This window comes from Mesoplodon densirostris, chromosome 12 (assembly GCF_025265405.1).
Source record: "Mesoplodon densirostris isolate mMesDen1 chromosome 12, mMesDen1 primary haplotype, whole genome shotgun sequence".
NCBI classification, from domain to species: Eukaryota; Metazoa; Chordata; class Mammalia; order Artiodactyla; family Ziphiidae; genus Mesoplodon; species Mesoplodon densirostris.
In genome coordinates this window covers 28,309,706-28,335,572 of record NC_082672.1, presented here as the reverse complement: position 1 = coordinate 28,335,572, position 25,867 = coordinate 28,309,706, and positions in this window count along the sequence as shown.

Sequence of the window (25,867 nt, the reverse complement as noted above, 5' to 3'; positions counted from 1 at the left end):
TTAATCCTCTGCTTCTGAGGCTGCTGGGAGAGGTTTCCCTTTCTCTTCTTTGTTCTCACAGCTCCTGGGTCTCAGCTTTGGATTTGGCCCCGCCTCTGCGTGTTGGTCGCCGGAGTGCGTCTGTTCTTCGCTAAGACAGGACAGGGTTAAAGGAGCAGCCTCTTCGGGGACTCTGGCTCACTCAGGCCGGGCGGGAGGGAGGGGCGCGGAGTGCGGGGCGAGCCTGCAGCGGCAGAGTTCGGCGTGACGTTGCACCAGCCCGAGGCACGCCGTGCACTCTCCCAGGGAAGCCGCCCCTGGATCCCGGGACCCCGGCAGTCGTGGGCTGCACAGGCTCCCGGAAGGGCGGTGTGGACAGTGACCTGCGCTCGCACATAGGCTTCTTGGCGGCGGCAGCAGCAGCCCCAGCATCCCACGCCCGTCACTGGGCTCCGTGCTTTCAGTCGTGACTCGCGCCCGTCTGTGGAGCCCCTTTAAGCAGTGCTCTTAATCCCCTCCCCTCGCGCACCAGGAAACCAAGAGGGAAGAAAAAGTTTCTTGCCTCTTCGGCAGCTCCAGAGTTTTCCCGGACTCCCTGCCGGCTAGCTGTGGCACATTAGCCCCCTTCAGGCTGAGTTCTCGCCGCCAGCCCCAGTCCTCTCCCTGCGCTCTGTCCGAAGCCCAAGCCTCAGCTTCCAGCGCCGCCCGCCCTGGCGGGCGAGCAGACAAGCCTCTCGGGCTGGTGAGTGCCGCTCGGCACCAATCCTCTGTGCGGGAATCTCTCCGCTTTGCCCTACCCAGGTATGTGGGGAGTTTCTTGCCTTTTGGGAGGTCTGGGGTCTTCTGCCAGCATTCAGTAGGTGTTCTGTAGGAGTTGTTCCACGTGTAGCTGTATTTCTGGTGTATCCGTGGGGAGGAAGGTGATCTCCGCGTCTTACTCTTCCGCCATCTTACCCGGAAGTCACTATGGAATATTTATTAGACAGTAATAGATAATTAATCCTATATCCAAGACTAAAAGGGATTATTTTGAAGAGGTTAGTAAATCATGTTCAGTAGTAAGTGATGGCAGAAGATCCCCAAATAAGCCACCCAATCATAGAAATAACTGGAGCTCGTGATTTAGAAATTTGGGCCCCTCTAGCTAAGCTTAAAGGTACAAAACACAGTTACTGAAGAACAAGTAGGAATAGAATCATCTAGTATAATGAAAGGGAAATAGAATAATACAGTGGTCAAAATGCAGAGTTTTGACCTGCTAGTTTTGTTTGCTAGTTTCTGTTTGAACTTATTACTTGTCCATATTTTTTAGGGTTTTATTTCAGGGTAATTTTAGGTTTATAAAAATGTTGTAAAAATTACTGAAAGAGTTGGGGAACATCCTTAGCATAGTTTCTTCAAATGTTAACATTTTAGCAGTAGAAAATATAGCATAAGAACATAAGAAAAAAAAACAAAAAATGAGTTCTAATACCATATCTCTGTATAATTTTTCTCATCAATGACTGGAATCTCAGTTTGTATTCATAAAAAGTATATTATGTTAACTTATCCTGTTCCCTCTTTCTCTTTTCCTTGGTGCTGCTTTTTACAAGGCACTTGGGCTGTTGTTTTCTCCCTGCTGTGTCAAATTGTTCTCTTCCAATGAAAATTAATGGGTCCAAGCTAATTTCTTTCTTCAAAAGATGCAGCCGTGAGCTAAGAAGTCAGCCGAAAGCTTCTCAATCTTAGTTTCTCAATATTTTAGCAAACACAATTTCCATAATGAATGATCCTTCTCCACCATGCCTCACACCAAAAAAATTTGAGTAATTGACCATAAACTTCTCAGAAAAATGATAATTCAAGAAATGTGCAAAACATAATAAATTTTCAATATGTGTATCTTTTAAAGAGAACATTCTTTTTTGTCTCATGACATAAAGGAATTTGTTTTCAAAACTTGAACTTAAGAACTATTCAAGCAGAAAAATGAACATATCAGAGTTAAGTCATAGATAACACCAGGCATATATATGTGTCAGCTCTTCACCTGTCTTCCCCACCCTGAATGTCAGCTCCTTGAGGGCAGGAAACATACACATTATTCAGTTCTGGGTCCTCTGTATCTAACATGGTACCTGGTACATAAAGGATGTGCTGATTGACCTCAATATGACAGAGAAATTTTCTCTTATACATTCCATTTCTCAACAATTGATTAAAAAGTTTAATACACATTCTCTAAGATAGCTAGCTCAAAAAGGGAAAAATTCTTTTGAAAGAATCATTTCAGATATTCATAAGTGAAGCTCAACTGTCAGCTACATGAACAGGATCAGTTCATGGTCCAGGTCAGCCCCGCAGAAGCTCCATCCTTCAGTGCTCTTCTCAGAGTTTCCTCCATAGAGTTCATCCCTTGCTAGCTTGTCTTCATATCTGGCTGCAGAGTAGAACTCAGTCCAGAAGGCAAGTCAATGGCTCTCTTTTTACTTTATTTTAACGTTTTTTAAAAATATTACTGAGGAGAAATAAAAAGCAAACAACAGAAATACAAACATGGTGAAATGACAGTTATGGTCCACATGCAGTTTTCCTAACTTGTGGCTGAGAAAGAGCTCCCTGTCGTTGGCCGGGCCTCCCTTCCTGCATGCACCATGCTCTGCCCAGTTCCTTTCTTCTTAGGTTTGCAAGGTATCAAAGCACCTTCATGCAGGACAGGGTCTTATCCTTAGTGGACATAGCACTAGGCAGTATCCACAAGTAGTAATGATGCAATAAATAGTTGTTAAATGAGCAAGAGAATGAACCATGTGGCTAATTTTTCATTGATCTGACTGGGTTAAGGGGGTGGGGGGCGCTGGGAGAATAAACGTAGTTGGGAGGAGAGACACAAGGCCAATCACTGACATTATAAATGCAAAACATTTTCAGCAGGAGTTTGACTTCCTCACATAGTCATTCTGTGTCATATTGTGTACATACTCTATAGCTTACTTCTCAAAACATATTTGTGGGTACATTTTTGCCAATGCTACTTTCGTAAGACATGTTCCACACAAATAACCCAGAGCAGTCAGAAGCAAAACCCACCACGTCCTGTTTTGTTTTTTTCTCTCTCTGTTAATACAGGTAAGACTCAAGATAACTGAGCTAATACTTTTCCCACCTCAAATAGAATTCTCGTATAAATTCCTCAGCTAGGCTACAAGAAACTTGCCTTCATGTCTATGGAGCAGAAAGTCAGTAGGACGGTCCTATTTTGTATGTGTGTGGTAACCACTTTCTTGGCACGCAGTTAAGGATATTTTTGACTCTCTGCTGACATGAGCTATAGAGACCAGTTGAGAAAACCCTCCAAGTGAAAACAAACAAAAACTCACCAGAACAAATTAGGGACAGGGGAACTTGGAAGCAGTGTAAGAGTTGTGAAACCATCAGAACATGAGGATTTAGGATGCTCCTTTAAAGTTCTTTAGAATTTCTGAGAACACTCCTTGGGAAGTGTTTTGTTTTCATGGAAAAGTTTTTCTGTGCCTGACAGCATGGAGAAGCACATGAAGACCGGAGGCTGTGAAAGCATTTTCAGCAAAAGCCGATCTAGTAGCAAATGTCTAAAAATTGCACTTTCACAGCTCTGTCTTAATGTGCAAACATTTCTTGTCCTCATCTATTTTATGAAATTAAAAATGATATAAGGCAACTGATACCTCTGTTTCCTCCAAGGCAAAACTAGATTTTGCAGAGTTCTGGCATATATCAGTGCATGATTTCTTCAGATCGTCATTTCAGCTGAAATATACTGTTGTAGCAAAGCTTACCTGATAGGCTTTTGTGCATTCATTCAGCAAATCTTCATTAAATTCTCATCAGAGAGGATAGCCATGGCCAATAAAGAGGTAGATTTAAAATTTTTTAAATTGAGATATAATTGACAGGTAACATTGTGCTGGTTTTAGGTGTACAACATAATCATTTGATGTATGCGTATATTGGGGAATGATTACCACAAGTTTAGTGAACATCCATCAGCACACAGTTACAGTTTTTTTGTATGCGATGAAAACTTTTAAGATCTACCTTCTTAGCAACTTTTAGATACACAATACAGTATTGTTATAGTCTATAGACTATAGTCACCATACTGTACATTACATGCCCAGATTTTAAATTTTTAGCAAGTCACCATAGTGTAGAAGCATAATAAAGCCTATCCAATTCTGATTCCACCATTAAACTGTATCCGAAAGAACAGGCAGGATACATTTTAGTATATCAGTTAGATAACCTGGATATTAGCCATTTAGGATATGAAATAGGACAAAGAAGATCACAAAGTTTTTGAAATTATAGACGGAAACAATCAGATATGGGAAAGAACACAGATCTCATCTTTCTGGATTAGCTGCATTTTGATGCATGTGAAGTGAAACTAATTTAGAGAAAAGGAAAAAGGAGAATTTCAGCAATCAGGTTACATGAGGAGCAGGTTGCAGCAGATCTGCGTGGTGCCAGGCTGGGCCAGATGTCCTTAGATAATCAAGTGCGGCTTTACCGGTACAGTTATTATCCCAGAGGCGACCTGCTCGAACAAGCCCATTTCTGCTGTTGTACAGTGTGACCTTTGGTGCTTTCATTTTCCCTTCCTTCCTTGAGAAGGCAAGAGCTACAGGATAATGGGAAAGGGCACGTGCTTTGTGGCCAGCCGTCCCTGGATTCGAGTCCTGCTCTGACACTTACCCGCCAGCCATGTGATTTGTGTGAGTTTTGTAGCCTTTATGCCTCCAATTTCTGCTTCATAAAATGGGCCTGGTGATGCTCACTTCACAGACTAGAATGTATTTGATTCCTACTAGCTAATATCTCTTGCAGGGACATCAAGGACACCAACTGGCATCATAGGTCAAAAATCCCTCAGCAACTGGTTAGCACTAATTATAAGAAATCTTAAAATTAGTACTATCAACACAACATTGTAAATCAACTGTACTTCAATAAAAAATAAATCTAAAAAATTAGTACTATCAGCATATATTTAGGCAGTTACCAGCCACTAATTCTTCCACGCTTAACCATTTCATAGTGGTGGTCTGTCTACAGCAGAGTTTGAAAAACAAAAAGAACTTCAGACTTTATAAAGAAGCTGTAGATTGCTTTATTTATTTCAGAAAAGACCACTATCTGAGTAGTGTTCTAAGAAAAATACAGGCATCTTTTGAAAGTACCTTACATACACTGAAGAGTGAAAGGGGAAAAAAGTACATTATTATTTTAAAATACAGTAAAATCGTATTAAAAGCCACACGGTAAGTTTTGGGATGATTTTGCCACTGGGTGACTGCCAGGGTTTGTCTTCTTTTTTGACCCACAGAGACCCCGGCACCTGCAATTTAGGTAGTGAGGTATGTGGACGATTTATTCTCTCACTTAAAAGAGATTTCCGTTTCTTAAAATAAACAAACATAAATAACAGATCAAATATTTTGCAGTCTGAAGTAACTCACTGGAAGTTTGGGATGAACATAAAACTAGAGGTCCCCCTCTTCCCTGTCTATTTCCCTCAGGTTATAAACAGACTAAATTCATCCGAACCTAAAGTAACTTGATTATGACCTGGCAGCCTCCTCAAGCTGGGGCTGCCCTCACCCTGTCCTCTGCAGCCAAGAGAATTTAGTCCTCTTTGACTGTATCCATCTTGTCCACTCCTATTCACTGCTCAACCTTTTGAGTTTTCTGCCACCCTCTTAAAATTGCTCCCCACAGCCCCTGCGGGGCTCCACGTTCTGCTGAGCCAATATTCCAGGGACAGCCCTCTGTGAGCCCAGCCAGTGGTCACACCATCACCTCATCACCGACCCCTGCCCTCTGAGGTAGGAAGAGGGTGAGTTGGGCTTAACTATGGGATGGGAGCAGGAATCCATGGAAAGACAAAGGACACATGCCCGGGAGTCACACAGTTATGCCCCAAAGGAAACATGGGTCATTTGTCATCAAAGCCTGTGTTCATTCTCTAAGAATTCATCTGTATTTTGAATGATCTGAATCTCAGATTATGTGAGTTCCTTAAAGTTACCACAATCATATTCGTTTAATTTCAATAAATAGATTAATCTCTTTGCTTGATAATGGTGCTTGGGTTTTCATTTGAAAAATTTACAGGAAGAGCCTCTCTGTCTTTAGTCGACTTCCTAATTACACTAATTTTATGTGATTGATATATTAGGCTCTGGGGGAAAGGGGAAACAGGGGCAGGGAGGCCACAATACAATCCCTTATTCTCAGCTCCAGACAGCACAGGAAATCCTCAATTAAATTGTACCACTTCCCTCAGCACTCAATAACATACACACATTATATTTAATATCTTTAAACCCATTCGTAATAGTGATTTTTGTGAAATGGGTGAAGTGAATTCATTCCTTCTAGACCTTCTTTTTATTATTATTACAAAGGAATGCATGCTTCCTGTGAAAAATCAAAATTTGAGAAGAATAAATCATCAAAAATTAAAGTTTCCTTCTGTCTCCCTGAGCTTTTCATTAGAAAACTTCCTGAAACATTTTCTCTCAGTTCAGGAAGGTAGATAAGAGGACCTCTACTCACTCACAGCCAGAAAACTATGCATTTAATATTGTGCTGGGACTTTTTCTTGACAGGTTTGAGAGGGATATAAGATTCCCCAGACCCAGGGAGGACACAAATGCAGCAGTATAGCATCTCAGACAAGGGAGAGAATCTGGCCATGCTTATGCTGTAGAGCTTTTTCTTGTGATGTGAGGTCTGACTGAGAACAGTGTTTGCCTGGTGCGTGCCCTGTCAGGAAGGGTTGGCTGGACCCTGACACTTAGTAGCTTGGCATGTAGCCTTCTGAGTCGGTGGCCCAATAAGGGTCTGGAGTGGATTTTCCTTCCACTTCTGCTCCCCGGTTTGGCCTGAGCCACCGCCCAGATGAATGTTAGCTGAGGAAGAGCTGTTTGCTTTGGGAAGCGTTCCCTTCGCCCACCATCCATGGCTGAACAGCACAGGACCTGGAGGCCTCGATGCATCACAGTTGCGGGCAGCACATTTACTTTGTGGTGAGCATCTGAGAAATGCCAGCCCCACCTCCAGGACTGGCTCAGTCTACCGAGAAGGGATGGACCAACCCTGTCTAATTCCACCGTTCTCTACCCTGACCTGTATCCGGGTGTTGCTTCCCCCAGAACTGTGTCTGTGACCCTCTGTGTGCTCCTGGGTACCCAGCTGAGGTGAGAATTAAGGCCTCTTGGTCCTGACATCAACTGGTTTGCAGGCTTAGCTGCCAAACAGCATTAAGCCTGTACCCATCCTGGTAGAGAAAGGAGAACTTTAGGTTAGACTAAAGACAAAAAGGAGGTAGAAGGCAGAGATTCAGGGCAAAGTTCTTTCCAGAAGTGCTATTTATTTAGATGAGTATTTTATCTCTCAGAATGGCACTGAGTTTTGGAAGGGTAGAACCCCTGGCAAACATACCCCCTTCACACATTGTCAAAACATTCTCAGAGACTGTTCTAAGAAACCACCCTGATTCTGTGACATTCCAAGTTTCCATAGCTTCTCTGTGGTAGAACTGGAACAAGTGGCAAACAGGACACCATTTCTCAAAATTCTCTAATCCTGATTGTCTCTGATTGGATTTTGAGGAAGCAGAAAGGAAGCTGGTAAACATCAGGATCCGGGTACCTCTAGTGGTCCAGCAAGAATTTTAGATGTCCAGAAAACTCTTTAAAAATCTTCTCCAAAAAGTTCATCCATTTTAATGACATTTTTAGCCTCAGAAGTTTATTTGGTTTCAAAATTAGCCTAATGTTTATTATGCGTATGAAGATAATATTTTAGCACTAAATCGAATTTATACTAATGAGAGAGAATTGCTGTTAGTCTCAGGATAGATTATTTTGACTACTTTAAAAGATGTTTGAAGTTCTTTAATCATCTTGGTAGCATCTCGTTCACTCAGAATGTTGTGTTATCCAGATCATGGACATTGGGACTCAGCTGCCCCTAGGAAAAGGGAGTAGACATTTACCTTCTTGTGTCCCATTTCATTGCAAATGCACTTTGTACACAGTGAGTGCTCAATAAATAAATTAATTGGTAGGGGCCACTTAAAGTGCCAAGAGTTTTAACAGTCTCACAACCTGAGTTCTTAGTGATTTAATCTTTATACTTTGCTCTTCTGTTTAGAGAGGAAATAGAGGGAAAGGTGTGCTGCTTGAAGAAGCACTCGAGTTTAAATCCTAGTTCCTAGCCATGTGCATGTGGACAGGTTAGCCTTCTCTCTGGGACCCTATCTGCTTATCTGTAAAAGGCAGATAATGATACTTTCTCACAGAGCCACCATGGTGATTGACTATGATCACATGTGAAAACACCAGCACAGGACATGTTCTGAGTGTGTAGCAGATGCCATTCCCTTCCTTCTACCTCTGTATGGTCCATCGACCCATCCTCTATGGTGTTAACAAAAGAGTTGTAATAAACAGTCAGGCAACATGTTTTTTTCCCCTAAGTTACAGTAGAAGGATAAAATACATATATTTATTCATTCATGCATTCCTCAGCTCATCCACTGAACCTCTTAAACAACGCTCTCTGGGTCCCTAAATCTGCCAAGCATGGTATGAGGCAATGGAAAGAAATATAAGACAAAGAAATATAAGACATGATTCCTCCTTTGAGGAACTTATCAATTCTCCTCACTGTGGTCCATCTGCTTTCCAGCTTTGGAGAGAAAGGAGAAGTAGACCAAAGAGTTGGGAAAAATAAAAAATAAAAACAAAAAGAAAAATTTGCTTTTGTTATATTCTTAAAAGTTGATTGATATAAAAAATGAAGAATTTGTAAAAAATAATTATAATAGAGCTAGTTATGCTGTATATAATGAAACAGAAAATTGTGGCATTCACTTCTGTTTGGGAGTCAAGGCAAAGTTAAACTCACCTTTGATTTGTGGAATGTACTCTGCAGTTTACAGTGAAGTGAATAATATAGTGCTGTTTAGCCCACTCTATTTTCCTATTTTCATTTGTTTGAATTGTTCTTGTCTGAGTTGACAGAGAGTTTCCAGGATATAATTAGTTGATATCATCCAAATCATAAACTCTTCCTTTTCAAGAAATGTTCCTATCATTGTGGTGAGTAGCATTATGTTCCTTTATACTCACTGGGTGTGTTGATATTGAAGTCAGGATGTGCCCAGAGTGATGGCTTCTGAAGTTCCCTTTACACATTTTTGCTCTCTTTTGAGACTATCTTTTTCCAGCTTTGAATTTTATACAGATCAGGAACGAAGCCCATGTCTCTCTCAGGCGTATGTGATAGTGACCTGCTACTGAATAAGAAATATGTGGGCTTCTGTATTTGCCTGACTTGGGAGAAAAGATTTGCTTCAAAATGTTGAAACGATGGCAGGGGCCAGAATGTTTCCCAGAACTCCTTTCTGCCCTCTCTACCCTCCCTACAGTGTGGGAGGGAACTTGACTCTGACAGATGTATGCAGGGAGGAATTTTTAGCCATTCTCACCTGTAGTTATCTGTCACTGTTGGTAGCATGATTTTTTTTTTAACATCTTTATTGGAGTATACTTGCTTTACAATGGTGTGTTAGTTTCTGCTGTGTAACAAAGTGAATCAGCTATACATATACATATATCCCCATATCTCCTCCCTCTTGCATCTCCGTCCCACCCTCCCTATCCCACCCCTCTAGGTGGTCACAAAGCACCCAGCTGATCTCCCTGTGGGTAGCATGATTTTTGAATATGGAGATGGGTTCTTTTTCATTGGGAAAGCCTCTTTATATTCCAAGCTTAGCATATATTTTTGTGAGAAAAAGGAAGACAGTCTGATAATTAAAACTATTTGTGGTGTTGAACCCTATTCTTGACCCCAGCATAATCCAAACTGATCCCTAAAGACCATTCATTCCCTAACACGTTGCCCTTCCTTTCTTCCTTCCATTAGAGTCCTTCCAGGAAGTCCCAACTGGCTGTACCCTGAGAGCCATGGGGGCTGAGGAATAGACTTGGCACCATGCCCACGCTCAAGGTCACAAGTGTCTGCAGTCCCAGTGGCATCTGTGGGGCGCTCATCTCCTTGCCTTCTTCAGCTTTAGTCTCTTAGGCACCCATGCTCAGGCCCCTCAGTGTCTTGCCATGGGGTCTTTGAGCAAGGGCTGTCATATCTGATTCCTCACCTAACGGTCAGAGATCTACTTTCCCTTCTTCAGTTCAAAATAAACAAACAGCCAAGATGATAACATGTCAGAAATTACCTTTAGTGTCTCTGCTGCTCTTAAGTAAGTATAGGCATTGAAATAGAACATACCAATCAACAAAGCATTGGGTAAAAGCAGTGATTCTCAAAGAAAAATTTTGATCATCAAGGACCCTTTCCTGTTTGTTAATGGATACAACAGTTTTGAAAGATTTCATCTGTAAAGAAAACTGCATACTACCTTAATTAAGTTTGACATCCTCCTTAGGTTTCTCTTCATATCACATAAATATATCCCCTTTTACTATAGTAATAGACATGTTTTCTGTTTTTATTATTTAAGGATAAAAGTAACAATCTATCACAGCTTTAAGCAGCACAAGATGGTAAACAGGGATTTGCTAACTAAGTTAATAATGTTCCAGCCAAATATGAAGAACTTTGACAATTTGGGCGGGGGCAGTGATGGCTTATTATTGCAATTTAGCTTTTTAAAGATACAAAAACTGCTCTAGGATTCCTTTCCTCCTCTGCAATTACTGTTCTTACTAAACCTCAGGTTTCTGAGCTCCTCAAGTTGGGGATCCCTGGTTAGAGTTTGTCAAAAATAGGCTTAGACTTTTACTGTCCCATTTCCGGCAGCAGCTTCAGTTTACAAGGGTTGATGCTCACAGCGCGGTCCAAAAGACACAAACATGATTCCCTGTGATCCTAATACAAGGATTATCTATTGCATGAAGTGTGCCAGGATCCTTGCCCTACATAGACTGGGATGGAAAATGTAGGAGGAAAAAAAGAGGAAGAGAAGGACCTGCATTGGAAAAATGAGCAAAATTCAGCCTCCCCCCCTATAGATTTTTTCACTCGAAGAGCCATTCATAGAAATTTGGTATCCATGGAGATGAGTGCTGTACGTGCTAAGGTTATGTATTCTCTGCAGATACAACAGGCTGGCTATCCAATCTGATGCTACATTTAGGAGTAGCAGAGGGAAAGTGTTTGAGAAAAGTGTTGAATAATTAACTGAGTACCTATTACGTGCAGGGAACCAGGATTTGCACAATGAAGGATACAAACTATACAACAAATGATGATAAATATGGACCATTTGTTTCTGTGTAGGAGTCTTGGCTATCTTTAGCACTCTAGCTTTTCTTAAAGCCATAATACTACCTATGAAAATATGCGAAAATGTTCCTATCATAAATTTGCATTTTATCTCCTGCTTTGGGAGAAAACAAAATGTTGTCATGCGTAAGATGGAATGTCCCTGAGATTTATTTTATAATTGAGTGATAAACATGAAAGCAAGGATTCCCAGAAGTTGAATAAGAAGATCATAACAGCCTTGCAGGCTGGTGACCAGAAATGGGGCAAAAGCGGGGGCAAAGGGAAATAACTGAGAGAAGCAAGTGTTCTACAGCCTGACACTTTAATCAGGGTGAGAGAGCTGTCATGGCAAGAAGAAAAGAGTGTGTTCAGAGGAAGAGAGGGTAAGGAGTAGTTTGGAAACAAGAACCCATTCAAGGAAGTCAATGTAGGTTATGACCAGGAATGGGAAGTTCACGGAGATTTCAGTGGGAGTCAGGGGAGAAGGACCCCTGGGGATGATAGGAATTCCCTGGGCTGCAATTCGGCCTGAACTCAATAGTAAATCAGCTAGAAAGTTTCCATTAACTCTCAGTGGAACTGGGTGAGAGAGTTCTGGCATAGCCTTGGGGAATAAGCCTGGGAAAGAATGAAAAGCTTACCATTGTTCAAATTAGACTCAGGGAATGATATATTTAGATCAATTTTATAGCTTCTTAGGAAACGAGAAAGTTACAGGCCCCCCCTGCTTATTCACTGGTCAGCCATGTGTATAATAGGGAGAAGGTGCGAAAATCAATATTGATTTAATATTGTGTGGCATAGAAAATGTGGGGATGGCTTGTGTCATGGCGGCCAGCAGACATGGGAGACAACAGGGGAAAAAAACTGACCACTCTAGAGAACAATTCACCCATATTTTCAATCTCTTGCTGAAACATGTCCCTAGCCAATTTTTTTTTTTTTTTTTTTTTTTTTTTTTTTTTTTTTTGTGGTACGCGGGCCTCTCACTGTTGTGGCCTCTCCCGTTGCGGAGCACAGGCTCCGGATGCGCAGGCTCAGCGGCCATGGCTCACGGTCCCAGCCGCTCTGCGGCACGTGGGATCTTCCCGGACCGGGGCACAAACCCGTGTCCCCTGAATCGGCAGGCGGACCCTCTACCACTGCGCCACCAGGGAAGCCCCCTAGCTATTTTTTAAAATTAGTTTCTTCTTTATAACAAAGTGAATCAGTCATACATATACATCTGTTCCCACATCCGTTCCCTCTTGCGTCTCCCTCCCTCCCACCCTCCCTATCCCACCCCTCCAGGCGGTCACAAAGCACCGAGCTGATCTCCCTGTGCTATGCGGCTGCTTCCCACTAGCTATCTACCTTACGTTTGGTACTGTATATATGTCCATGACTCTCTTTCGCTTTGTCACAACTTACCCTTCCCCCTCCCCATATCCTCAAGTCCATTCTCAAGTAGGTCTGTGTCTTTATTCCTGTTTTACCCCTAGGTTCTTCATGACATTTTTTTTCTTAAATTCCATATATATGTGTTAGCATACAGTATTTGTCTTTCTCTTTCTGACTTACTTCACTCTGTATGACAGACTCTAGGTCTATCCACCTCATTACAAATAGCTCAGTTTTGTTTCTTTTTATGGCTGAGTAATATTCCATTGTATATATGTGCCACATCTTCTTTATCCATTCATCTGATGATGGACACTTAGGTTGTTTCCATCTCCGGGCTATTGTGAATAGAGCTGCAATGAACATTTTGGTGCATGTCTCTTTTTTTTTTTTTTTTTTTTTTTTGCGGTACGTGGGCCTCTCACTGTTGTGGCCTCTCCCGTTGCGGAGCACAGGCTCCGGATGCGCAGGCCCAGTGGCCATGGCTCACGGGCCCAGCCGCTCCGCGGCATATGGGATCCTCCCAGACCGGGGCACGAACCCGTATCCCCTGCATCGGCAGGCGGACTCTCAACCACTGCGCCACCAGGGAGGCCCGCATGTCTCTTTTTGAATTATGGTTTTCTCAGGGTATATGCCTAGTAGTGGGATTGCTGGGTCATATGGTAGTTCTATTTGTAGTTTTTTAAGGAACCTCCATACTGTTCTCCATAGTGGCTGTACCAATTCACATTCCCACCAGCAGTGCAAGAGTGTTCCCTTTTCTCCACACCCTCTCCAGCGTTTATTGTTTCTAGATTTCTTGATGATGGCCATTCTGACCGGTGTGAGATGATATCTGATTGTAGTTTTGATTTGCATTTCTCTAATGATTAATGATGTTGAGCATTCTTTCATGTGTCCCCTAGCTATTTTTTAACCTGAGAATCAGGAATATTTTCCTGTTGACAGATGTCTACCTCAATAAGTAAGGTGAAAGAGCCATTGTAGGCATTGAAAATGTTGTATGCACGTGTCTATATGTTCACATAGTAAACACTGGAAATAGCTTTCATGGCACAAAATTAATTTTAATGTGATTTACTTGACGTAAACATTTTAAAACAAATTTTACATAACATATGAGTTATAGCCAACATGGCAGGATCCACACTGTACCCGGGCATCTCCACTTGCTGCTCTCTTCAGATAAATGTTCAAAATCACCACAGTGTGATTGTAAATCTAAAGAGGGAAGTCATCACACACCCCGGGGTTTTTTAGCAGAGGGATTCTGTAGTATATGTGGTAGGGACTTAGCCATATCTAGGTAGATCTGATAATATTAAAAGTTAGTCATCTCCTCGGTCATGAAGCTGCAGGATGTACACATTTGTTCTATTTCTTAAGTGATTGGTTAAAGCCAGTTAGTGACACTGAGTTAAGAGACCTGAGATGAATAAATTGGCCCCTCTAATACAAGGATCTATTTCTCAGGAAATATCTGGTTTGCTATCATTAGAATTATCTACTTCTCATTTTACTGTCTACACCCACATTATGCCAGTTCTGCATGTATTTCCATTGTTCTTCTGAGGTCCCCAAAATAAATGTAAAGGTGGAGTTTCCGGCCGCTAGCAACCCTCCCTGAGACATAATTTCTTATAGCTTTAGTTTAATGCTCAGTGGAATATTTGTTCCACTGCCCCTCCCCATCAAAATCTTTGTCCTCCTGTAAAATAAGAGCCCCATGCCTTGGCCACTCAATAAAGTATCCAGTTTATTTTCCCTGGGTTCACATAATCTGGACTCCCAGCATAGTTTAACTGCTCCTGGGTTACTGGATATGCTGTTGTAAGGACTTCCTTTTAGTCTCTTTGAATTATATCCTTTGACACACATTAATTCTCCACCCACTCTCGCTTGTTCATCAATTCAGTCATCAAAGAGAGCTACTTATTGATGGCATCAGGTTCTGTACTAGGTGCTGGGAACATATAACATATCTAGTTAGACTTGGTTCAGTGACCTCATAAAGCTTACTACCTAATGGCGGTATATTACTGAATACTTAAGAAAGATGTGTATGTGCTTTCCTAAAATACAGATAAAGTGTTTTCCTGCTCACTAGAAGACTACTAAAAAACAATATGTGAGTTGAACTTTTCTTAAATGGAATTCAGATTTTAAATGGCCTTATGCAGCTTGCTATTTTAGAGAATCCTGTAAGGTTAATAATCAAACTTTAGTTTAAAATTTTTTATTATGAATCTGAACTTTTGCAGTAATAATTATTCTTAATGTTGGTCACTTTTATAAATAGCTCAAAAAATTCCAGCATTTAAAAAAATGCATAAAAGTAAACCTTTATAAATGGAATCTCTATTTTAAATTCCCAGGGTAATTGCGATTTAAAGGAATCCTGATATGACAACGCAAAGAAAGTAATTAACCATTAACTTATTTTTAATAAGTTAGGACTTTAAAATCATAATTTCTATATTACAGAAAACAAACATTTTAGCAATATAAAAATTTAATCAATAGGAAAAACAAAATGTAAATTATACATTTGCAAAAATATACATTGATACAATGAAAAGAAACACACAAGCAGCCCAACACACAAGACCGTTACCTCTTGTGTTTGAGGAAACAACTTTCCCCAAAGTCTTTGCCATAGGACCTATGTTCTGCCATGTATCAGTTTGCTAGGGCTGCCATAACAAAATACCACAGACTGGGTAGCTTAAACAGCAGCAATGTATTTCCTCACAGTTCTGGAGACTAGAAGTTCAAAATCAAGATGTCAGCAGAGTTGGTTTTATTCTGAGGTGTCTTTTTTGGGCTGGTAGATGGGTGTCTTTTCATGTCCCCTTTATACCTGTAAGTACCCTAATCTCCTCTGCTAATAAAGACACCTGATTTTAGATTGGGGCCCCATTTTTATGACCTCACTTTAACTTAATTACCTCTTTAAAGGCCCTAGCTCCAAATGCAGTCACATTCTGAGGTGCTGGGGTTAGGGCTTCAACATATGGATTTGGGGCCACAATTCAGCCCATAACATGTCTCTAGATTAGACAATTCCATTTCAAAAATAAATAGCCATAGAAGCCATGATGCAACCTTTCTTTTCTCCTATAAAAACTTCAGTGTTGAGTAGATTATCAGATAACTGCTACATTCACAGTAGACACTTTCTGAAAATGGGTTGATGATGTGGTAACAGCTCCCACTTTGGACAGCAGAGATAAGAGGAACGGAAAATGGACCCAAAATGGGTGGAAGATGAGTGGAAGAATTGGGCTCGAAAATGCTGCCAAGGAGCTGCCTTCAAGAAGGTGTGCTCACGGGCAGCTGGATGAAGGCGAGGAGGGCAGAGCTACAGAAAATGTCTCCTGATGCCTGAGGCTGAGAAAGAGTCCAGTTACACAGGAGGAAGTGTGTAACTGAAGCTAAATTGTAATTTACAAATTTACCCTGGTGGGGAATGGTTAAGGTTAAACATTAAATGGTAGAGTTTAGAAGTTCTTTACTTCTTGTTTTCCTGTCTTTCTATTTGATGTTTTTGCTATGGTTCTGAGCTGAATTAGCACTTTGGAGGCACGATCTCCAAAAACTGATTTAGGAAACAGTTTTGGTGAAAGAAGAGTAGTGGTAGAAGGAAAAGAGAAGATGATTTTAAATGCATAGGAGGAAATCTGGTAGTGGGGCAATATTTCTCTCTCATCAAAATTTAAGTAATTCATTCTTAATGTATTTTGCTGTTGATGATATAAGCCCTGGCTCATAGTAGGCGCCTAACTCAATAAATATTTGTAAATGTTATTTACTTTATGCTTACCAATAGCTTTCCTGTAAAGAAGTAAAAATTCCATTTTCAAAGGCATTAAGATGTGCTCTTCCTGCCCCACTATTCTATCACCAACAAGGAGAAGGATTCAGATTGGCAGATAGGATTATAATGAAACAGAAAGGAGAGGTTGGTATGGAATATAGGTTCAGTTGACCGAAATGGTGAGTTGATAGATTTGGAAGGGTGGCGTGTGCCAGAAGGGTCAGGTCCAGGATGAGGATGAGGACTAGAGCCCTGGGGGTTTTGTACCAGGAGAGATGGGCTGAGAGGCTGATGGGCTGCCCTGGACCCCCTGAGGGTGTTAGGGGTTATACCCATCTTACCTTTCTAAAGTCTTAAAACATCTGAATTTTGAAACCCTGGCTGTTTTACCTTTCTCAAAACACACATTTGAGGGGTTCTATGATACAACTTTCTTTCTTCCCATCTTAAATTGCTACTTTTTATAGGCTTCTCTTCCTTTGCCTACCCCTTAAATATTGGTGCTCCTTTTTTTTTTTTTTTCCCAGACTTTCTTTTCTGGTTTATAAATCTGAGAGTGATATATTAATCTATAATATTATATATTATATGTTTATTATAATGCATATTATATACGTTTTATATAGGTTGAAAATACCTTTAAATCTAACCCTTGTCTTTTAACTTTATTTTAATGTCATGGATCATGCAGAAGCCTTTAACTTTGCTGTAAGATACTTTATCAACTTTCTTTGTGGTCTTTGCTTTTTTGTCTTTTTGAAGAAGGTTTTCTCTACTTTGAGATCACATATATCCAGTCATATATTTTCCAACAACTTTATCATTTTGGTTTCTCAGGTCTTTACTAACTGTAGCTTATATATGTAAATGGATTTTAGAATAAATCTAAGTTTAACTTGTTTGGATGTTGTATTTTGCAAATGGCTGGTCTTGTCCCAACATCATTTACTAAGTAAATTCTTTCTCCACTCATTTAAAACACCATCTTTGTCATGTACTAAGTTTTGGTGTATACGCTGATTCTGTTTCAGACTTTATTCTGTTCCATTGGTTTATTTTTCTGTTTCTTTATGTCTACACCAATGCCATAATGTTATAATTTTTATAGCCACTTAGTAGATATAAAAGGTGTTCTTCTGTTTCCCTCTTAGCAGATTAACGTTTTACACCTTGAAACACATTTTTCCTTAGATTCTGTAATGTCACATTCTCTTCCTTTTTTTTCTCATGTTGCCACTTTGTCCATATTTTTATAGGCTTCTCTTCCTTTGTCTACCCTTTAAATATTGGGGTTCCTTTTCATTTTTTCCCCAGACTCACACTAGGCACACTTACTGAATGATCCCATTGACTCATATGGCTTCTTTCACCAATATCATGGTATCAAAGCTTCTAGCCTAGTTTTTCTGCTGAGTTTTATAACAACATACCCATCTTCACTTTGATGTTAAATTTGAAACTGAACTTATTATCTTCCCTGCCAGACCTAACTCAGCAAGTGGCACTTATTTGTCACTCCTGAAACTTGAGTGCCATCCTTGACAGTCTCATTCCTTATTCTCATCTCACAGTAAATCTTTCATCTTTTTACCTTCAATCCATCACCAAGTCTTACTGATGACATTTCCTAACCAACTGTTAAATCTGCTCATATCTCTCCTTCCACATCACCACCACTGTATTCCAAGCCACCATACTTTCTCTTCTGGTCTTCCTGTCTCCAGACTTCCTTCTTCTGGTCTCCACACAACTGTCAAACTAATATTTCAATAAACTAATACTTTAATACAGATTTGGTCATGTTCTTTATTGTTTAAAACCCTTCCCTATATCCTCATTTCTCTTGGAACAAAGTCCAAATTTCTTAACACGATTAGAAGTGTCTTCACTACACTACAGCCAAACTCAGCTCGCTTTGGTCCCTAGAATGAACCATGCTCATCTTCACGGGTTTGTCTTTGTGTTATAGTCTCAGCATGCAATATTTTTGCATCCCTGGTACCCCCTCTTTTTATTGGCATTTCTCCTACTCATCTCAAGTATCACTCCTTTTTACCAGAGTACCTTTTACTTATCCTTTAGACCTCATCTCAGATGTCACTTTCTTCAGGGAGAAGTCTTTTTGAGTTAAAAACCTGGTGTTGATTTCTCTCCTACATACTCTCAAATCATCCTGAACTTCCCCTCTCGGCTTACATATTCCACCATATTGTAATCACCATGTCTGTATCCAGCATGAGGCCATTTTGCTAATAGTATTGCTAATACACTAGTGCTATTTTAATTCCCTATTCACAAACCTTTAGTAATCCCTCATTCCTTAATCAGTAAAAGTCAGATTCCAGATTTAACTTTCTGTAATTCTTCACTAATCCTCCATGTTGGGGTTACAATGTATTATTCTTTTCATATTCCCATTGTACTTAACCTACAGGTCAACCCTCAACATAATGTGTGTCTTCTTATCCGGGACACACATTTATGTTGAGGGATGAAATCTCCAACATTAGGCAAAGTCTTCCCAAATTCCCCCACGTAAAAGTAATCTCCCTTTTCTCTTTGTATTGTATTGTATTGAATTTCCATTGTATCTTCTCTACTTTAAGAGCCCTTGTTGCATCTTTCCTCTTATCACTATGACATCACTATGAAAAAACATGTCTTCTTTTTGAAGCCAAGTATATAACTTTTAAAGTTAGAGATCACATCCTATTGATCCCTGTCGACCCCAATAGTATCTTGAACATATAGCACTGGCTTTTGCCAGTAATATATACTCAGTATTTCTAGAACAAATTTAACATCTATAAGGTCACTGAGAAATTTATCTTCCTAGAGATGCAGCAAGAGAAGAATCGTATTTTCTATTCTGTTAATAGAGAAAATAGAGAGTTGAATTGTAAAGCAGAGAAAATGACTAAGAGTGGTCATTTCTATGAGTCATAGGCTATTTAAGAAGGGGACTGGGGAAGAAGATGAAGAGGCTGAAATTAGGTGGGTCCTTTAAGATTATTTTTAAAACTAATAAATTGGGGGCTTCCCTGGTGACTCAGTGGTTGAGAGTCCGCCTGCTGATGCAGGGGACACAGGTTTGTGCCCCGGTCCGGGAAGATCCCACATGCCGTGGAGCGGCTGGGCCCGTGAGCCATGGCTGCTGAGCCTGTGCGTCCGGAGCCTGTGCTCTGCAACGGGAGAGGCCACAACAGTGAGAGGCCTGCATACCACAAAAAAAGAAAACAAACAAACAAACAAAACTAATAAATTGTAGAAAATGTGGTCACTTCAAATCGTGTTTCAAAGAACATTCCGAAGTATTCATTAAATAATGATGCCTGAGAAAACCAGTTAGTATTTTAAACACAGTAGTCTCAGATGGATATTACTGTGTTTGGTAAAAATGGTTAGATAGATATAGATATATCCTTAAAGTTTTCTTGAGCTGCAAGTGCTGTAGTATTTATATCAGGGAGAGAAGAGTCACCTCCAGGAAACACTGACACTGTATATTGAATTTGTTAGGACTCTTCCTGTTATAAGTAACAGAAAGCCAACTGAAATGGCTGCAGGCAAAAAAGAGAATTCATTGACTCACATAATTGACTGGATTAGTCCACTCGGGTTGTATAACAAAATATCATAGTCTAGGTATTTAACCATAGAAATTTATTCTCTCACACTTCTGGAGACTGGAAGTCCAAGATCAAAGTGCCAGCAGAGTTGATGTCTGGTGAAGCTCTCCTCCTGGCTTGTAAATAGCTGCCTTTTGGCTATATCCTCACATGGTAGAGAGAGAGAGAGAGAGTGCCGGTGTCTCTTCCTTTTCTTAAAAGGCACCAGACCTATTGGATTTAGGGTCCACCCTTATGACCTCATTTAACCTTAATTACCTCCTGATAGACCCTAACTCCAAATACTGTCACATTGGAGGTTAGGGCATAACTATATGTTTTGGGGGAAGTGGGGACAGGAGAGACACAATTCAGTCCATAGCGCTGACTGTTGGAACTTAAATTCTGAGAGACCACTACCTTGGTTGTGCATCTACCTCTGTGGTTTCCAATCATCCTCAATTTCACAATATCTAAACACTGGGAGATCCCAGAGTTTAGACCTTGAATCTCTTCTCATTCCCTAAGTGATTTCATGCTCACCCATGGCATTCAATACATTTTATCTGCCCTTGGTTCTCCAGAATTATATCTAAATTGCCCACATGGCATTTCCATTGCGATGTCTCATGCATATTGTAAAGGTCACATGCTGTGTGGTATCATTTTAAGTCATGACAACTAAACTCAAATATGTCCTTAGTGCTCTTGATCATTATATTACACTTCTTTGGTAATTCCTGCACTTTACTCTCTGGGTGACCACTTCACATATTGTCTCCTCAAACCTCCACCACTTCTCCTATCTTTTCTCTTAGTCAGTGCTCCTAACTCTCATTCCATTGAGAAATTAGAAGTTACAGAGAACTTTCATTCACAATCTTGTGATACCACCACAATGCATCCAGCACTAGCTCTATCATTTACTCTGCCTTCTCTTCTGTTTCTATGGATGAATCATCCATGCTGCTTTCTAAAGCCAGTCACTTGTAATTAGTGTTTCATCACTGCTGTAATAAATTAACACAAACTTAGTTCATGGATCTGTAGGTGGACCTGGCTAGGTACTCTGCTTAGAGTCTCACAAGGCTGAAAACAAGGTGTCAGCTGGGCTGTGTTCCTTTCTTAAGGCTCTGGGGGAAAATCCATTTCCAAGTTCATTCAGGTTGTTAGAAGAATCCGATTCCTTGCAGCTATAGGACTAAGCTAACTGTTTCCTTGCTGGCTATCAGTGGGATGGCCTTTAGCTTCTAGAGGCCTCTCTCTGGTCCTTGCACATGGGCCCTACATCTCAGAGCCAGTTGTGGTGTGCTGAATATTTCTGATACTTGGAATTTCTCTAACTTACTCTGCTGCATCAATCTTCTGCTTCCAGCCAGAGTGAGTTCTCTGCTTTTAATGGTTCATGTGAAAGCAGCTGTACTCCAATAAAAATGATTCATGTGATGAGATTGAGCACACCCAGATAATCCAGAACAGTCTCCTTCTCTTAAGATCCATAACCTCAATTGTATCTTCAAATTCCCTTTTGCCATGTAATATAATATATTCAACTGATTCCAGGGACTAGAGTGTGGACATCTTTGGAGGGCCATTCTGCCTATCCCACACTCCATTTGTGCTCCAACAATTTCCCCCTCTCTTCTCTTCAACATTGTTTCTCTCAACTGGATTTTTTCTAACAGCATACAAAATGCTGATATTTCTCCCATATTAACAATGCTTCCTTAACTTCACTTTCCCTTCCAATTACTGCCCCATTTCTCTGTTCTTTTTGGAGAAAACCACCTTGAAAGAATTGTTGTCTCTCTCCAATTGTCCTTCCATTCTCTCTTGATCTTTCTACCTTTTCTATCATACTGAACCTGATTTTGTCAAGTGCACAAAAGATTTTACACATTTTAAATCAAGGGTCAATTTCCACTCTTCATCTAACTTTCATTTTGCAAAACTCATCGTTGAAAATTTCATTGGCTTCCAAGACATTACCTTTTTAGGTTTTCTCTTACCTCTTGGAGACTCCTTCTCAGTCTCTTTACTGGGTCTTCCTCATGTTCCTGACTACTTAAGACTACCTGAGACTTTTCTATCTGTACTCATTTCCTTGGTAATCATATCCCATCTCATGGCTTCAAATACCGTGAATATACAGTGACTTCCAAATTTATATCTGTAGTCTAAAACTGTCCCCTGAACTCTAAGTTTGTATATTCAACTACCTTTTCAATATATTCATGTAGCTATCTTATAGGCAAAGGTAGCATGTTCACTGTCAGACTCCTCATCTTCCCTACAAAGGCTGTTCTTCCCACTGTCTCTTGGTCAATGCCAGCTCCATTCTTCCATTTAATGGAACCCAACATTTTGGAAATGTTACTGGCTCCTCTCACTAATATACCTCCCTTAATACCTAGTAGTGTCCAATCCATTTTAAAAACCCTACTGTTTCTAACACCAAGATATAATCGGAAGCCAACCCCTTCTAGCCACCTCCACCAAAGCCATCCTGGTCAACACCACCATGATGTCTGGCTTGTTTTATTGCAGTATACCCTCCATCATTCCCCTTCCTCCAGTCTGACCTCCACACAGCTGCCACAGTGAGCCTGATAAAATGCGAGTCAGATCACCTCCGTCCTCTGCTTAAAACCCTACTTCTTTCAGAGTAAAAGCCAGAGTCTTTACGATGACCAAGAAAGCCCTACACGATCTGTGCCCTTTAGGCCTATTGCCATCTCCTGCTCACCTGTGACACCCCCCCCCACCCCAGAACACTCTCCCTACATCTTTCCTCATCAACTTCAAGTCTTGTTCAAATATCACCTTTGCAGTGAGACCTTCCCTAGATATTCAATTTAAAATTGCAAGCCCCCATCTGACCAGTAACCCTTCCTTATCATAATTTTTTTCTCTACAATATTATCACTATTCAATATCCTATTATAGTCTGTCTCCCCTCAGAAGAATCTAGGGAATCTAGTTTCATGAGGGCAAGAGCTTTTTGGTTAATTTGTTTGTATTTTTCACTGCTTTATCTCCAGCACTTAGAACAGTGCGTGATATGGAGTAGGCAATCAATAAATATTTGTCGGGCTTCCCTGGTGGCGCAGTGGTTGAGAGTTCACCTGCCGATGCAGGGGACATGGGTTCATGCCCCGGTCCGGGAGGATCCCACGTGCCGCGGAGCGGCTGGGCCCGTGGGCTGTGGCCGCTGGGCCTGCGCGTCCGGAGCCTGTGCTCCGCAACGGGAGAGGCCACAACAGTGAGAGGCCACAACAGTGAGAGGCCCGCATACTGCAAAGGGGAAGAAAAAATAAATAAATAAATAAATAAATAAATATTTGTCACTGTTGAACGAAGGTCCAAAACCACTCTTTAGTTCACCTCAAAACCAGGTTCTTCCCCTGGTCTCCCCCATGTCAGTAAGTGGCAACTCTATTCCAATTTGCTCAAGCCAGGATCCTGGGAATTACCCTTGATGCCTCTCTTTCTCTCACACCCCACATCTTGAAATCCTGCCAATTCTCTGTGCACATACAGGCAACACACACACACACACACACACATCCTCCAGAATCTGGCCCTCTTACCTTCTTCACTGCTTTCACCCAAATTCAAGTCATTATTGCAGATGGCCTCATTACTGGTCTCCCTGCCTCTACCCTGGCTCCCCTAGAGCCATTTTCCACTCAGAAGAGAGAGGAAATCCCATAAAACTTATGTCAGATCCTAGGCTTTCCATAGCTCAAGGCACTCTGATAGGTTTTCCATCTTGGAATAAATTCTAATCCTTTACATGGCCTGTAAGATACTTCTTGATCTTGTCCCAGACATATATCTCCCTGAACTCATTTCTTTCCTTTGCTCATTGTCTTCCAGCCATTCTCGTTCCCCTTTTGTTTCTTGAATATGCCAAGCGTTTACCTGTCTCAGGCCTTTACACTGCTTCCCTTCCTGGCATGCAGCGCCACAGGTGGCCTGCTTCTTCACTGCATTCAGGCCTCGGCTCCTAGTTGCTTTAAAGGTGTGCTTCCTTGATCGTCATTCCTGAAACAGCACACACACACCTCCGTGCCCTTACTTTCCTTTATTTCAAAGCCCTTATTATCAACTGACATTATATATTTACTTCTTTTTATTGCCTGTCTTCCCTCTTCCCCAAAATGTAAACTACATGAAAGCAGATACCACCTGTTTCATTCACTGCTGTATCTTCAACATCAAAGAGGAACCCCAAGCACTACAGCTTGCTTAACCCTAGCATATAGGATCTCAGGGAGGTATAAATACCTTCTTTCTCAAAGAATCAGCATTCATATTTGGAAAAGGACTCACCTTTCTTGAATGTTGGGCTTACCCCTAAAACATTTTCCGTGTCTAAAGCAATGGAAAAATTGGATTGATCAGTCTGGTTCACGTGCCCCTTATGGTTCTTTTGGAGGGGAGGGTCTTAGGGGGAAGGCTGTGCAATCTCTAGATAGAAGAGAGAAAGGTTCCGGAAGAAAAAAAGAGGTTCTGTTAGCAGAATGGGGTGGGGGGAGAAGGGAGAGGATATGGAGAAAGCAGAAACAACAGATGGCCACCGCCGAGATTTTCCAGAGTGGGAAGAGAAATACAGGGATGAGCTGGGGGCCCTGGTAGGGGAAATAGCCCTGAACAACTGTACCTTCGCACACTTTGGGAGAGAACGTGCTGAAGCCCCAGGCATGCTTGTGTGGCATCCCTGTGCCCTGCTTCTTGAATGACTCTCTGTGGGGAGTTGCAGGCGGGATCTCCCTGGCATGAATAATCCTGACGCTTCACCACAGAAGCTGGAGGAAAGAGGAAAGCAGGGACCAGCAGCATCAACATGATTTCTGTTTTTCACTGCATGTAATATTGTTCACCAGCTCGTTTGCACAAGTCTCCCTCCACAGCTCTCAAGATTAACAACTCATTTTTAGGTGAGGGTAAAAGCGAATTCGTTCAAACACAAGCAACAGCTGGGAAGTGGGCAAAAGTACATACACTCACATTGGAGAAAAATATAAATCTTGCTGCTATCTTTTAGCTCAATGTTTCTTGTCTATTTTGTTTTTTGATACACCTCACCACAAGGTAGTTTCAATTGTTAAAATTTTTTCCTGAAAATAGAAAATGTCTCTTGGGTTCTCCCGAGAGCGGGGTGCCCAGGCACACGCACATTCTTCCCATAGCACAGCACTTTAAAATTAATAGCACATGCAGAGGAAAACTAAACCCTTTGACGTCACTCTTGAAATGAGGAAACAGAAACAGAAAAGGCTCCACTCCAGTAAGCTGCCAGAGTTGAAGCCGATTGGTCTTCGCTTTTCCTTGCCTGTGGCAACTGACAGCACCTCCCAGCCTAGCAGGCCGGCTGCCTGCTCCCCCAGCCAGTCGGTGGGTCTGGGCACTGCAGCAGGCTCGGCTCCATCCCAGCACTTGCCTGGGAGAAAGAAACGTGGTATACTCACCCAGAGAGAATCTCTTTCTACCTTCCTTCCTCCCCGATCTCTCTGTGTGCTTTTGTGTTACTTTTTTTTTTTTTTTTTTTTTTTTTTACTTAATTATATTCCTAATCCTGGATGAAGTTGCTGGATTCCGCAGCACAAGTCTTCATGAACAAGCAGCACCGCTCAGAGATTTCACGGCATTCAAAGGTCACAGAACTGCCACTATGGTTAAATGTCTTGTTTAATGGTTGAGGTAGGTACAACAGATTTCAGCGGCAACTCATTTTTCTTGAGAGAACAGA